We start from the raw sequence: 15,180 nt of genomic DNA, 5'->3' as shown, positions 1-15,180 counted from the left end.
ACAGATATTTCCCTTCTCTGGGCCTCCGTTTTTTTTCATCTACAAAATGGGGTTTGCGCTAAAGGACTTTGTAGCACTCACATTCTATGGCTATAAATATTTTTAAGATGTCGTTCAGCCAGAATCATCATTTTCCAGCCAAGGGAAAGAGGAAATGGGCTGACATATGTTCTGTGTGCCTTTTCACAATTTTGTTTCTTGAGCTAATTACAAGTGGAACTGAATGGAGGATGATTCTGTAGCCAGTGAAACACAGGTGTCTCACAGGATGTCACACACCCACACTCAGCTTTATGAATGGGTGTGGAGGGCGAGAGTCTTGCCAGGAGGACTGACGCTGGTGTTCAGCACCTGGAGTCAGCAGGTGGACTCTGTTCTGTTGTTTTTGGTATTCCACCTCCTGTCCCAGCAAAAGGGTTATGGCAGAGCAGGGGTGGCCTCGTCATGCTGTGGTTCAAAGTACTAGCTTTGGAATCCACCAGGCTGAGGTCAGTTCTCTCTGTCCATTCGCTGACCAACTATATGACCTCAGACAAATCACTTCACCTGTCACAGCCTCAGCTTCACGACCTACAAAATGACAGTAGTGGTGTTTACTACACAGGCATGTGGAGGGCTGGATGTGATAATGCAGGTACATCAGTTAGCATAGTGCCTGACCCCAGGTCACCCTAAGTGAAAAGCAGCTCTCATTTTCAATGGATGATGCAAGAGCATTTCAGCACAGGAAGCCATCAAGCCTATCACAGCCCCAAAACATCAAGAGCATAGACTTAAAGATCAGTTGGAGATTAGAACCTACCCTCTCTTCACATAAAAAATGTCCAGGCCAAGCATGGTGGCTCATGTCTGTAATCCCAGCTCTTCGGGAGGCTAAGGTGGGCAGATCTCTTGAGCTCAGGAGTTCGAGGCCAGCCTAGGCAACATAGTGAAACCCCTTGTCTACAAAAAAAAATACAAAAAATTAGCCAAACATGGTGGCACCCACCTGTAGTCCCAGCTACTCAGGAGGCTGAGGTGGGAGAATCACCGGAGCTGATAGTGAGCCATGATTGTGCCACTGCACTCCAGCCTGGGCAACAGAGTGAGACTCTGTCAAAAAAAAAAAAAAAAGTTCAGATGTTGAGGCTGGGGTGGAACAAAAGTGCTGATCCTAATGAACATAATATTCCCAACCATCAAAAGTGAATAACTTAGGCAAACATTTCTTGGTATTCATGAAATGAACTCAACAGAGTACTGCTGAAAATTCTGGAGGAAAGACAGTTTATCAGACTGCCCACAAGTCTGCCAAAAGCCTTCTCCAACATCTTGACTCTCAACCACACATCCTTAGTTGAAAACACACCATTTAAAAAGCCATCTGAAAGGCTCTGGCCAGGAAAGGAAAGTCACTTTCCATGGATCAGCAAAGAAGAATCTACTCCTGACAGCCAAAGCCTCCCCACTACTCCTCTCACCAATTAGCAAAAATACAACCTTGATCTCTAAACCAAAATAAACTGCTTCCATTGTGTGGCTTTCACAAATGATTGAGCAAGACCAGCATCTGAAACCCCTTCAGGTATTGTATTAGTCCGTTCTCATGCTGCTAATAAAGATAAAGACATGCCTCAGACTGGGTAATTTATAAAGGAAAGAGGTTTAATTGACTCACAGTTCAGCATGGCTGGGGAGGCCTAAGGAAACTTACAATCATGGTGGAAGGGGAAGCAAACATGTCCTTCTACACATGGCAGTAGGAAGGAGAAGAATGACAGCCCAGTGAAGGCGGAAAAGCCCCTTATGAAACCATCAGATCTCCTGAGAATGCATTCACTATCACAAGAACAGCAGCATGGGAGTAACTGCCCCCATGATTCAATTACCTCCCACCAGGTCTCTCCCACGACATGTGGAGATTATGGGAACTACAATTCAAGATGAGATTTGGTGGGGACACAGCCAAACCATATCAGGTATGCTCTCCCAAGGGACAGACTCCAAGGCCACGTTTAACACTGCAAATTAAAGTCCTTAGGCTGCATCTTGGGAAAATAATGAACCAGTATTAAAGAAGGATCTTTCGATCACTGAATCCTTCCTTGAAGTAGCCAGTGGCAAAAAAAAAAAAGGAAGAAAAGTGCTCAACAAATGCACAGAAATGTGCACCATGGAAAGAACTCAATTGCACTGATACCCATATGAAGGAAAAAGGGAGAAAGAACTCAGGAATTCAAACAAGAAAATAAGACAGTGTATTAATAATATTCATTGCAGCATAACAAATTAACCCCAAGTTCAGCAGCTTAAAACAACAAATATTTATTATCTCGCACAATTTCTATGGGCCCGGAATTCTGGAGCACCTTAGCTGAGTAGTTCTAGCTCATTCTCTCATGAAGTTGCAGTGAAGATGTTGGCCAAGGATGCCTTTATCTGAAGGCTTGACTGGAACTGGTGGGTCTGCTTCTGGAGGCTCATGCACATGTTGTTCGCTGTTTTCAGGAGGCCTCAGTTCCTCCTCAATGAGCTACTTGAGTGTCTTCACAACATAGCAACTACTTTCCCCAGAGAAAATGCTCAAAGAGAGAGCAAGGTGGAGCCACAACGTCTTTTCTGACCTAGCCTCCAGAGTAACTCGCTGTCATTTCTACAATATTCTACTGTTTGCACAGATCAGCCCCATTCAATGTTGTCACTGACACAAGAGATGCATATCAGGAGGCAAGGACCATTGGGACCATCTGCTAGCTATCACAGAGAGCCAAATAGAAAAGAGGTTAGCTTACAAATAGATTTTAATTACTAAATTATGGCATAATTGCAAAGGCAATTCAGCCAGGGAAAGTAATGATTTCTTAGGCTAGTAACATCAGTCAAAGAGCACACATGGTACTTCTAAGAGGGGAAAGGTAACATAAATGATACACTAGGTATTATTAGAATGCCGATTTTATTACACTACCTTTGTACCTCCTGATAGGACACATGAGGTGGAATAAGTGGGACAGTTCCATGTGCTGCTAATTAGATTACTACAACTAGAACGAAGACTGTTGAGTTAAGGAAAACATGAGATTGGTGAGCTTTGACTTCTTGCCAAGGCCAAGGCAGCCTTGGCTCAGTTTGGGGCATTTCCTATCCAAGGGTGGGTCCTGAGAAATGCAGGTGTGGAGTTACCACAGAGCTCAGAGAATCCCTAACAGGAAAGGATAAAAATGCAATTCAGCAGGGACACTAATTGCAATAAGGTCCAGAAATTGCAATAGAGAACTTGGGGGTTTATTCAGAGCTCCTCTCCCGCCACCCCACAAAGGTTCTTAACTATAGTCTTTGCTTCTTCAACATCACAAGATTGCCAAACAATATACACTCCGAATTTCAGAGACTTTCTGCTTGCCTCCTGGCTTAAGCCATTTCAGAAATCAGCAAATATCTTGAGAGGGAAATTGACCTTGTATGGGATCAGTTCACTGCCTCTCCCTTCTCCCTGGGACCTTGGCCCCTCAACCTCTACATTGTGTCTTTCTAGCCCTGTGGGACAACCAACAATTCTGCCTCTTATTAGTAGCCCTTCTGTCCAGATCCTTTGCCTCAGTTCTCACCCCATACCCATAATGGGCAAATGCCTCGAGGGGGAAAGTGGCTATAGAATGTCAACTAACCTCTGTGATGCCCCCTTCTCTAGGATTTTGGCCCCTCAAGTCTTGGCTGCCTCTGAAGGTCTCTCATGTCTTTAAACAGATTTTTTTCATATATCTTTACAGGTTTTCTAGTTGTTCTTGGAAGATAAGTAGTCTAATTTGAGCTACTTCATTACCTGCAGGAGTATACTTTTATATTTCCAGATATATAAAGTGTTTTATTTCCCATTTTGTTAGTAATTTCTAACTTCATAACATTATGTTGTCAGAGATTTCCTTGCAATCTGTTAAGACTTGCTTATGGCCTAGCACAAGATTTTTTTTAAATGCAAATACCCAATATGTGCTTGAAAAGAACGCATATCCTCTCATTGCTAAATGCAGAAATCTGTATATGCCCATTAGGCCAAGCTTTTTAAAATGTCTTTTTTTTTCAAATCACTTAATTTACATAAGTTATTGCACACATGAAATTTTGAATAGCTCATCTTTCAGTCTGGTATAAAAGAAAGGATCCAGAGGTCAGAAAACAGTAAGAATTTTTGGTCTAATAATGAATTGCTAACAATTGCTTCCATTCCTAAATTATTGTGTTGCCTTAGGGGAATTTGTTGAACAAGGTTGGCAGCCAATTTAAATTTTAAAAAACACTTTTCAAATATATCTTGACACATCCAGCAACACTTTTAATTATTAGGAACCTCCATTTCTGTCTCTGTTGGATATTCATAAAATACTTCTAAACCATCTAATTGATTTTGTTTTAAATGTTGAGTCCAAAATTTAGTCTTTCAATTACTTTCATGAAGCTTTAACTGCTCCTATAGGCATGGTAATATAGTAAGCCCCACATTGCTCTATTGAAACCACTCTGCTTACTAAAGTCAGAACTGTAACAACCTTAAATACGAAAATTGTCTATGACATTACATTGTCACAACTCATCATGTTTTATCTTCTGCTGTTACTACACAGCTGATCCATTAAGCAATGACAGAGCCTCACCCAGGTTGTGCTTGAGAATGGCCTGCAAATATAAGAATGTATTCACTTGCACAGTTTTAGGCAAGTATATGAGTGCTAGCCTAAATTGTTTGAAATATTAGTGTAACAGCCCACCTGCATAAGTCAATGAGACTTCCACCAGAATTTTAAATATATGCAGAGCTCTAGTCCAAAGTTTACATAAACCATGCAACATACAATAAAGTACCAACTGGTAGTGGTTTCCATTTGCTACATTTTGGTGTATAATACATTTGAATCTGTGCTGTTTCTACTGTCTTTTTAATCAATTTTATTGAGGTATAATTAAAATGCAATAAAATATACCCATTTCAAGAATATATTTTGATTAGTGTTCTAAATAATTAAAAATTAGGCCAGATAGGGTGGCTCATGCCTATAATTCCAACACTTTGGAAGACCAAGGTGGCTTGCTTGAGCCCAGGAGTTTGAGACCAGCCTAGGCAAAATGGTGAGATCTTGTCTCTACGAACAATTTAAAAATTAGCCAGACATAGTGGTGTGTTCCTGCAGTCTCCGCTACTTGGAGGCTGAGGTGGGAGGATCACTTGAGCCTGGGAGGTGAAGGCTGCAGTGAGCTGTGATGGCACCACTGCACTCCAGCCTGGGTGACAGTGCAAGACTGAGTCTCAAAAAAAAATCAATTTTAAAAATGATGGTTTAGATTATAATCTTCAGCATTTCCATCGAATCTAATCTTTTTCATCTTAAAAATATCCTCCCTGAGATTGGCATGACCAGGTGTTTTGAAATATTACAAATCTATAATTAAACAGTTTGGTACTGGAGCATTGTATTAGTTTGCTAGAGCTCCCCTGCCAGAGTACCACAAACTGGGAGAAATGTATTGTCTCACAGCCCTGGAGGCTAGAAGTATGAAAGCAAGGTGTTGGTAGAGTCATGTGCCCGTGAAGCCTTTAGGAAAAGGATCTTTTTGCCCCTTTCTAGCTTTTGGTGGTTGGCCAGCAATCTTTGGTGTCCCCAGGTTTATACAGGAATCACCCCAGTCCTTGGCTTTATATGGCTGTCTTCCCTCTGTGCATGTCTGTCTCTGCATCCAAATTTCCCCTTTTTATAAGGACGCCAGCCATATTGGATTAGGGCCCATCTAATGACCTTACTTTAATTTGATTACCTCTAGAAAGACCCTATTTTCAAATACGGTCAGTTACTGCAGTATTGGGGGTCAAGACTTTAACATATGTCTTTTGGGGGACATATTTCAACCCATAACAACCACAAACGGCAGATAGGATAAAATCTTACCAGAAATTGACCCGAATACACACACACACAAATTGAATCTTATAAATGTGGCATTTCAAACCAGTTAAGAAAAATATGATTACTTAATACACGGTGTTTGAACAATCAGGTAGCCATCCGTTGTGTCGGCAGTGGACTCTTGTACCAAGACTTGATGCCTTGCAGCTTGTATGCTTTCCGGGTTCTGATTTTTGTCCCTAGGGAGGCCTCGCTGTCCTTAGGTTCTACAGAATACTCCTGTGTCCTTCCAGAAAATTTACTTTTTTGAAAGGACTGGATTGAGTTGGGTTTTGCAGCTTACAACTATTTTAAAGGCTGATGGCCTTCTAACCGGACATTCTTTCTCCTAGTGAGAAATGTATACGTTCTTCATAAAAAAAGCTTTCCTTACTGTCAGCCTGCCTCCTTCCCAATTCCATCTGGTTTCTCACCTCTACCTGGAAGTAGGCTATTTGAAGTAAATTGGTTATTTCTGCATCTTTCATCATTCTGGGCCTCCCAGGAGAAGTGATCAGTCAAAGCAGAAGCTGTCCGTTGAGGGCCACTAGGAAGTCTGTGAAGCCAGCTAAGATCGCTGCTATTTTAAAAGCCAGACATCAAAGTATTTGGATGGAATCCAGAGTTTCCTGCCTCACTGCAGCCTCCTTCCAGAAGAGAATCAAAATGTGGGGAAGAGGGAAAACTGCTCTAATTGAACCCCTAATTCCCAAAACTGCTATTGGACTCCTTGCTACAGAAAGGGGACTCCTTGGAAGTGAGCTTATGAAAATATTTTTCTGAAAACCGACGAGACCAAGGGCAGTGCTAAAACCAGACAAAGTGTACATCAGGCCAGAGGCTCTAGTTCTCTTCCAGGCTTCCTCTCACATTGCCCAGTTTTGCTTTTCAAAGAGTAACAGTAATTCCCATCAATTATGTATCTTGCACATATACAAAAAGACTCACATGATTACATTATGTAATTCTTGCAACAGCCCCATAAGGTAGTTCTATTATTATTCTCATTTTCCAAATGAGGAAACTGAGTCTCAAGGAGTTTGGCTAACTTGCCCAAGGCCACACATTTAGTAAGTGACATAGATCAGAATTGAACAGAAGGCTTGGCTGATTCCAGAGTCTGTGCTCTTAACCTCTACTCTCTAAGCCCCAAAGCAAAATACCTAAAGACACCAGGGGACATAGACAGGAGTGGTGCAGACCAGGGTAGATGGTAGGGAGTGGCAGGAGGTAGAAAGGGGTAGGAGAACAGCAACCTGGAGAGCTTGGGCCCCATCTGCAGAAGGCAGCCTCTTTGCAGCAACAACCAGGCTGCCCTGTGGGACTGTGAGCCCAGCGTGGCCAGATTTTTCCATAGGAGAACCTTGAAATCTGGATTTTATATAGAATCTTCCAACTTTTAGGTGTTGACTACTGATTCAATACTGATGTATAAAGTATAATACTTACATATATTATATTTATCATATATTTATATAATTTATGTTTACATATTATACAAACATATGTTATATATAATATATTACATATGTTATATATTTATAATATATAAATTATATATATTTATATTTATTATAAATATATAATATATAAAATATATATTATATAAATATATATGTGTTATATATATACAAAAATATATATATATATAGTGCAAATTAAAAAATAGGCACCTACAGCCCACCATTAGACAGGAACTCTTATTTCCCACTCCCCATGCTTCCCATGGGAGGAACTTTAGCTAGACTACCCCCACTTCTCACAGAGTTTTGGAGAAAGAACTGGGCATGCTCAACTTATCTCCTTCCTCCTAGAAAGGCAGCCTGCCCATGGAGGGTGCATGGTCTCTGCTTCCCTGGAAGGGAAAGTCTGTCTATTTAGGGCTGAGGCACTCACAAACCCACTTCCTTGCAAACAGAAAACCATGTTCTCCAAACTGCCTGGCTGGTGCATTACTTTTCTGTGGCTACTGTAACAAAGTACCACAAAATGGGTGGCTTAAAACAACAGAAATTCATTTTCCCACAGTTCTGGAGCCTAAAAGTCAAAAATTGAGGTCCTAGCAGGCTCATGCTCCCTCTGAAGGCGCTGGGGAAGATCCTTCCTCACCAACTCCAGCTTCCAGTGACTCTGGCAATCCTTGACATCCCTAAGCTTGCAGCTGCATCACTCCAGTCTCTGCCTCTGTCTTAACCAGGTGTTCTCTCTGTGTGTCTCTGTGTCTGTCTTCCCTTCTTATAAAAACACTAGTCATTGCATTAGGGCCCACCCTAATCCAGAATGACCTTAACTGATTACATCTGCAAAGACCCTATTTCCAAATAAGGTCACATTCTGAGGTTCTAGCAGACATGATTTAGGGGCTATTCAAATCAATAGAATTGTTTTCACTTTCCCTTCTTAAGATGTGACATTTTAATCTCCACCTGTCTGATTCCCACATCTGTCTCTACACTGGTTCCAACTGGGAGAGTAAGAAAGGACCTTTGTTTCTTTATCTCCGAAAACCCCAACAGCCATATTCGACATGAATGCCACCAATCTGCAACCTCTCAACTGCACCATAATTAGCTCATTTCTCTCATCTCTCCTTTTTTCTCTTCTTCCCTCTCATTTCCTCTTCTCTCTCTTTCTTTGTGTTATTAACCACTCCTTTGCCAGTTAGATCTCTGCTGTATGCTGCCTTGCTATAGTGGAAAGGCTTTGAAGTTGTACAGACCTGGGTTCAAGACCCACCGCACAACCTACCAGTCCTTACGGCCTGACGCTTTGTAGATGTTCAGTAAAGGTGTGGGCTGAATCTGCCAATGGATGAGAGGCCTTGAGGCAAGTGCATTGCTCTCCTGTATCTCAGTCTCCTCTTTTGAAATGTGGTAGTGTTAATAAACATCAAAGGATATCTCTGTGCTTAGTGAAAAAGACTATGAAATAAATGGTTCTGTATGAGTGGGATCAAGGAGATAGGAATGTCACATGGTGAAATTTTGCAGATGTTAGGAGAATTCACAGCAGCTCAGCGTAGTAAACAGAGCATCCCTAGAGGCCTTCCAAGCTGAGCTCCAACATCGGGAGCTACTCCTGTCCGTAGTATCTCAGCAGAGCCTGGCTTCCTTCCCTCTCCCTCTCGCTCTCCCTCTCCCTCTCCCTCTCCCTCTCCCTCTCCCTCTCCCTCTCCCTCTCCCCCTCCCTCTCCCTCTCTCCCCTATCCCACCACTTTTCCATTGCCTAATTGCCCACCCCAAACCCCCACTCCCATACACAGGCCATAGCCTCGTGGATTTCCAGCTATAAAGATCTAAGTGCTTGATACAATGTGGATGCTTATCTCCTCCAAATTTCATGTTGAAGTGTAATGTCCAATGTTTGAGGTGGGGCCTCTTGGGAGGTCTTTGGGTCATGGGGGCAGATACCTCGTGAATGGCTTGGTGCCATCTCCTCACGATAGTGAGCTCTGGCGAGATCTGGTACTTTAAAAGTGTGTGGCACCTCTCTACCCTCTTTCTTGCTTCTGCTGTCATCAAGTGACCTGCTCCCACCTTGTCTTCCGCCATGGTTGTAAGCTTTCTGAGGTCACGCGAGAAGCAGGTGCTGGAGCCATCCTGGTAGAACCTGCAGAACCATGGGACAATTAAACCTCTTTCCTTTATAAATTACCTAGTCTCAGCCACTTCTTTAGAGCAACGCAAGGAACGGCCTAATATGGTGCTATTGTGCTGAGTACTTGATACACTCCTGAGAAACAATTTGACTCTTCACCAAAGCCTTTGAAGCTGGAACAGGTGTGTGTTGCTATCACATAAAATTCCAGATTATTTGTTGTTATCATTGCTGTTTTTAGAGACAAGAGTGAGCTCTGTTGCCCAGACTGGAGTGCAGTAGCTAGATCATAGCTCACTGCAGCCTGGAACTCCCAGGCTTAAGCAATCCTCCCACCTCAGCCTCCCGAGTAGCTGGGACCACAGGTGCACACCACAATGCCCAGCTAAGTTTTACATTTTTGTAGAGACAGGGTCTCACTATATTGCCACCAGGCTGGTCTTGAATTCCTGGGCCCACTCGATCTATCTGCCTCAGTCTCCCAAAGTGCTGGGATTACAGGTGTGAGCCACTGCACTTGGCCTCTACATTGTTTTTAAGAGTGATTTTTCTGGCCGGGCACCGGGGCTTGCGCCTGTAATGCCAGCACTTTGAGAGGCCAAGGCAGAAGGATGACTTGAGCCCAGGAGTTTGAGACCAGCCTGGGCAATATGGTGAGACCCCATCTGCACAAACATTTAAATATTAGCTGGTCATGGTGGTGCATGCCTGTGGTCCCAGCTACTCGGGAGGCTGAGGTGGGAGGATTGCTTGGGCCTGGGAGTTCGAGGCTGCAGTGAGCTATGATCATGCCACTGCACTCCAGCTGGGCAACAGAATGAGACCCTCTCTCTAAATAAATAAATCAAAGTGATTCTTCTTCACTGAGACATGAACAAGAAAAAATGGAAATAATAGCAACCAGCACCAGGGCCTGAAGGAAGAGCAAAAAAGAATGGGCAGGAGACCCGTTGGGGAGTTCCTGCAGAGGGGGAGCACTTTGCTTCTGCGGCTCCATGAGAGTCCATGCATGTCTCTGTGATGATTCCATCTTGGCTTCTGCGGGGCCAGGGCAGGCCTCCCGGAAAAGGTGTCAGCTGAGCCTGAGGATGCCTCTGCCCTAGCGGGGTGAGCCGAGCATCCCAGGCAAAGAGAGAGGATTGTTTAAAGGCTTGGTGACAAGAAATCGCATAGCCTCCAAGCCACTCACAATGACTGAAGCATTGTGGAGGGAAAGGCCAAGTGGTGAGAAGTGGGATTTGGAAAGGGCGGTGGACATGTGTCGTGTTGGGACCATCCCCTTTATACTGGAGAAAGTACGGCATTATGAGTCCCTCCCTCCTCTCCAGGGGAGGGGGCCAAAACCCCACCTGGCAGCCATCCTTGCAGCTGGAGTCAGCCATGTGACATAGACTGCATCAAATAGATGCATGTATTCCAAGCACACAAAGTGAGGATAGGGGTGCTAGAAGGAGTGGGGCACTGGTGCAGATGGCAGAGCCTCATCTCTGCAATCCCAGAATCATGAGTGGGAAAAGCAGGGTCTGTGCTGAGCACAGCAGCAGCAGCAGCAGCAACAGCGGGGTCTTCACGGGGGCACCCCTGTGGGATGAGGTGGGTCTTGCTTCTGGCTGAAATAGCCTCAGAGCCTGACACTCTCTGCCTTCCTTCTCCCTCACCCCTGAGATTCTTGCACTTTCTAATATCCTTTCATACATGCATTTTGTGCTAAAATTAGTTAAAGTGGATTCTGCTGTTTCAACAAGAGCCCTGTTACAGTAATCAGTATCAGGAGTGGTCTGAGGCAGTCAAACACTCAAGGAAATGAAAATCAAGGATGAATTTTCTGGCATGGTTAGATCTGAAGTCAAGAGAATACAGCTAAAAATAGAGGATCAGGCTCTGACAGTGCATGTTCTTATGTGCGTAAATCCAGCCTCTGCACTATCACTGTGATGTCTGGAAACACAATGTCGCTGGAAGGTAAAGCTTTGGGGAACCCCATAGCCATCGTCCTCAACAGTGTGATGAGCATGCAGAATTCAAGGACCATCGGTGGTGGCGGTCAGTGGGCGATGGTCTCCACTTCTTCATGCTTCTCCAAAAGGAGTATGCGTCCTTGTCACAAAGGGATCATGCACGCATCCTGAGCCTGCAACTTCCCAGTGCTTCCCAGTAGGGTAAGCAGCTTCATCACCCTTATCCCATTAATGGTCTGACTCAAAGAAAACATTTAAAAACAGAAGGTGGGCCAGGCACAGTGGCTCATGCCTATAATCCAAGCACTTTGGGAAGCTGAGGCAGGCAGATCACGAGGTCAGGAGTTCAAGACCAGCCTGACCAACATGGTGAAATCCTGTCTCTACTAAAAATACAAAAAAATTAGGCGGGCATGGTGGCGTGCACCTGTAATCCCAGCTGCTCAGGAGGCTGGGGCAGGAGAATCACTTGAACCCTGGAGGTGGAGGTTGCAGTAAACCGAGATGGCACCACTGCACCCCAGCCTGGGCAAGAGAGAGAGAGACTCTGTCTAAAACAAACAAACAAACAAACAAACAAAAAAAAAAACAGACAGTGTAGGCAACCCTTTGAGGAGTTTTGCTGTAAAGGGAAACAGAACAGAGCCCTGGCTAGAGGGGCCATTTTCATGGCCTTGGTCTTAAGAATCACCAATAAAGATGTAACTCTACTTCACCTGGAGGAAGACCATGGTGATGCTAACTCTTCTTCTCAGCTCCGGCTCCACCCTTTTTCCATCCCTCTCATTCACTTTTTTGCTGGGGAAGAAGACAGATTTCTGGTTGGAAATTTTGGGAGCAGTCGGTGGTGTGCAGGTAAATGTTCAACAACTGGTTCTCTGGGGCAAAAGTTTTAATTTGCAGCATTTGATAACTTCTGTAGTGTAAAGATACCCATTTCAGCAGGGCTGATACCAAACTACCGACAAGGTAGCTGAGAAGGTCACTGAACCTGGAGCTGAGAAGAGATATGCACAAGCCAGTGCTAGCCAACTCTGCTGAGAGCAGGCACTGCACCAGGATAGCCCAGCCCCTTTTCTTCCCTTTCTCCTTGGGAGCTGACTGCCTGCAGGAAATACACATTCTCCTCCCCATACCCCACCACCACACACACACACTGAGGGTCTTCTGGGGATAATCCTCTGTGTGCAGAGGCCCAGGGTGGTCCCACACTGCTGGTAGCTGGGTATTTCTAACTCTGGGGTTCGGTAGTAGGAAATCTGCTTACCCACAGGAAAAAAAGCACAATCTCCAAAAATCAGCTTTATCAGCAACAAAGGTGACATCTTGCCCTCCCATTTGCCTTACTCTTTTGTCCTATTTCTCAACTCGTTCAGAACTTGGCAAGGAAGAGTAATATTTTCTTGGGCCTCTTCACATTCCAACAGAAGGAAGAGAAAGGAAAGTATTCCTATAGGTGCGAGGGCATTAAAATCATTTTGTCTCCAAATTAAATTCTCTAGCAGTAAACAGGCATACATGGAAAATCCCAAGCCGTTGCCTAGAGGGTTAACCTTGTTATTGTACAATAATCTCTATAGTTTTAATTTCTCTGTGGCTTTAAGGATTAAATGAGATACTATATAGGAAGGATCTAACACAGGCCTGGCCTAAATAGTAAGTGCTCAATAAATGTTTGCTGAATTTTCCTCTAAATCTTGCATGATGAATTTTCCTGTAAGTCAACATCTTCCACTGTTCTTTTTCAAGTTGTGGAGGAAAATTAAGCAACTTGTTTTCTGTTTTTTCAAGTTGACATTTCATGTTGTAGCCTTCACTGAATGAGTTACCATTTCTCGGGCCTTTGGGCATTGCTCTGAAAACCAATAAATAACTCAATTAGGCTGCACGTGGTGACTCACGCCTATAATCCCAGCACTTTGGGAGGCTGAGACAGGAGGATCACTTGAGCCCACGAGTTTGAGATCAGCCTTGGCAACATAGTGAGAACTTGTCTCTACAAAAGAATAAAAATAGCCAGGTGTGGTGGCATGTGCCTGTAGTCCCAGCTACTTGGGAGCCTGAGACAGGAGGATTACTTGAACCCAGGAGTTGGAGACTGCAGTGAGCTATGATCACGCCAATGCATTCCAGCCTGGGTGACAAAGTGAGTCCGTGTCAGAAAGAAAGGAAAAGAAAGAAGGAAAGAAAAGAAAAGAAAAAAGAAGAGAAGAGAAGGGAAGAGAAGGGAAGAGAAGAGAAGAGAAGAGAAGAGAAGAGAAGAGAAGAGAAGAGAAGAGAAGGGAAGGAAAGGGAAGGGAGGGAGGGAGAGGAGGGGAGGGGTGGGGAGAGGAGAGGAGAGTAAAGGAAGGAAGGAAGGAAGGAAGGAAGGAAGGAAGGAAGGAAGGAAAGGGAGGAGGGAGAGAGAGAGAGAAAGAAAGAAGAAAAAGAAAGAAGAGAAAGAAAAAGAAAAAAGAAAGAAAGAAGATGAAATAAAGAAGGAAAGAAAGAAAGAAGAAAGAGAGGAGGTGGAGCCAAGATGGCCAAATAGGAACAGCTCCAGTCTACAGCTCCCAGCCTGAGCGACACATAAGACGGGTGATTTCTGCATTTCTCTTTGAGGTACCAGCTTCATCTCACTAGGGAGTGCCAAACAGTGGGTGCAGGACAGTCGGTGAAGCGCACTGGGCGCGAGCCGAAGCAGGGTGAGGCATTGCCTCACTCGGGAAGCGCAAGGGGTCAGGGAGTTCCCTTTCCTAGTCAAAGAAAGGGTAACAGATGGCACCTGGAAAATCGGGTCAGTCCCATCCTAATACTGCACTTTTCCAACGGGCCTGGAAAACGGCACACTAGGAGATTGTGTCCCGCACCTGGCTCGGAGGGTCCTATGCCCACGGAGTCTCGCTGATTGCTAGCACAGCAGTCTGAGATCAAGCTGCAAGGCGGCAGCGAGGCTGGGGGAGGGGCGCCTGCCATTGCCCAGGCTTGCTTAGGTAAACAAAGCAGCCAGGAAGCTCGAACTGGGTGGAGCCCACCACAGCTCAAGGAGGCCTGCCTGCCTCTGTAGGCTCCACCTCTGGGGGCAAAGCACAGACAAACAAAAATTCAGCAGGAACCTCTGCAGACTTAAATGTCCCTGTCTGACTGACAGCTTTGAAGAGAGTAGTGGTTCTCCCAGCACGCAGCTGGAGATCTGAGAATGGACAGACTGCCTCCTAAAGTGAGTCCCTGACCCCCGAGCAGCCTAACTGGGAGGCACCCCCCAGTAGGGACAGACTGACACCTCACTCGGCCAGGTACTCCTCTGAGACAAAACTTCCAGAGGAACTATCAGACAGCTGAATTTGTGGTCTCACGAAAATCCGCTGTTCTGCAGCCACCGCTGCTGACACCCAGCCAAACAGGGTCTGGAGTAGACTTCTAGTAATCTCCAACAGACCTGCAGCTAAGGTTCCTGTCTGGTAGAAGGAAAACTAACAAACAGAAAGGACATCCACACCAAAAACCCATCTGTACATCACCATCATCAAAGACCAAAAGTAGATAAAACCACAAAGATGGGGAAAAATACAGAGCAGAAAAACTGGAAACTCTAAAAAGCAGAGCACCTCTCCTCCTCCAAAGGAACGCAGTTCCTCGCCAGCAACGGAACAAAGCTGGATGGAGGATGACTTTGACGAGTTGAGAGAAGAAGGCTTCAGACGATCAAACTACTCCGAGCTACAGGAGGA

This window comes from Nomascus leucogenys, chromosome 10 (genome assembly GCF_006542625.1).
Source record: "Nomascus leucogenys isolate Asia chromosome 10, Asia_NLE_v1, whole genome shotgun sequence".
Taxonomy (NCBI): Eukaryota; Metazoa; Chordata; class Mammalia; order Primates; family Hylobatidae; genus Nomascus; species Nomascus leucogenys.
Note: the sequence above shows the minus strand (reverse complement) of the source record.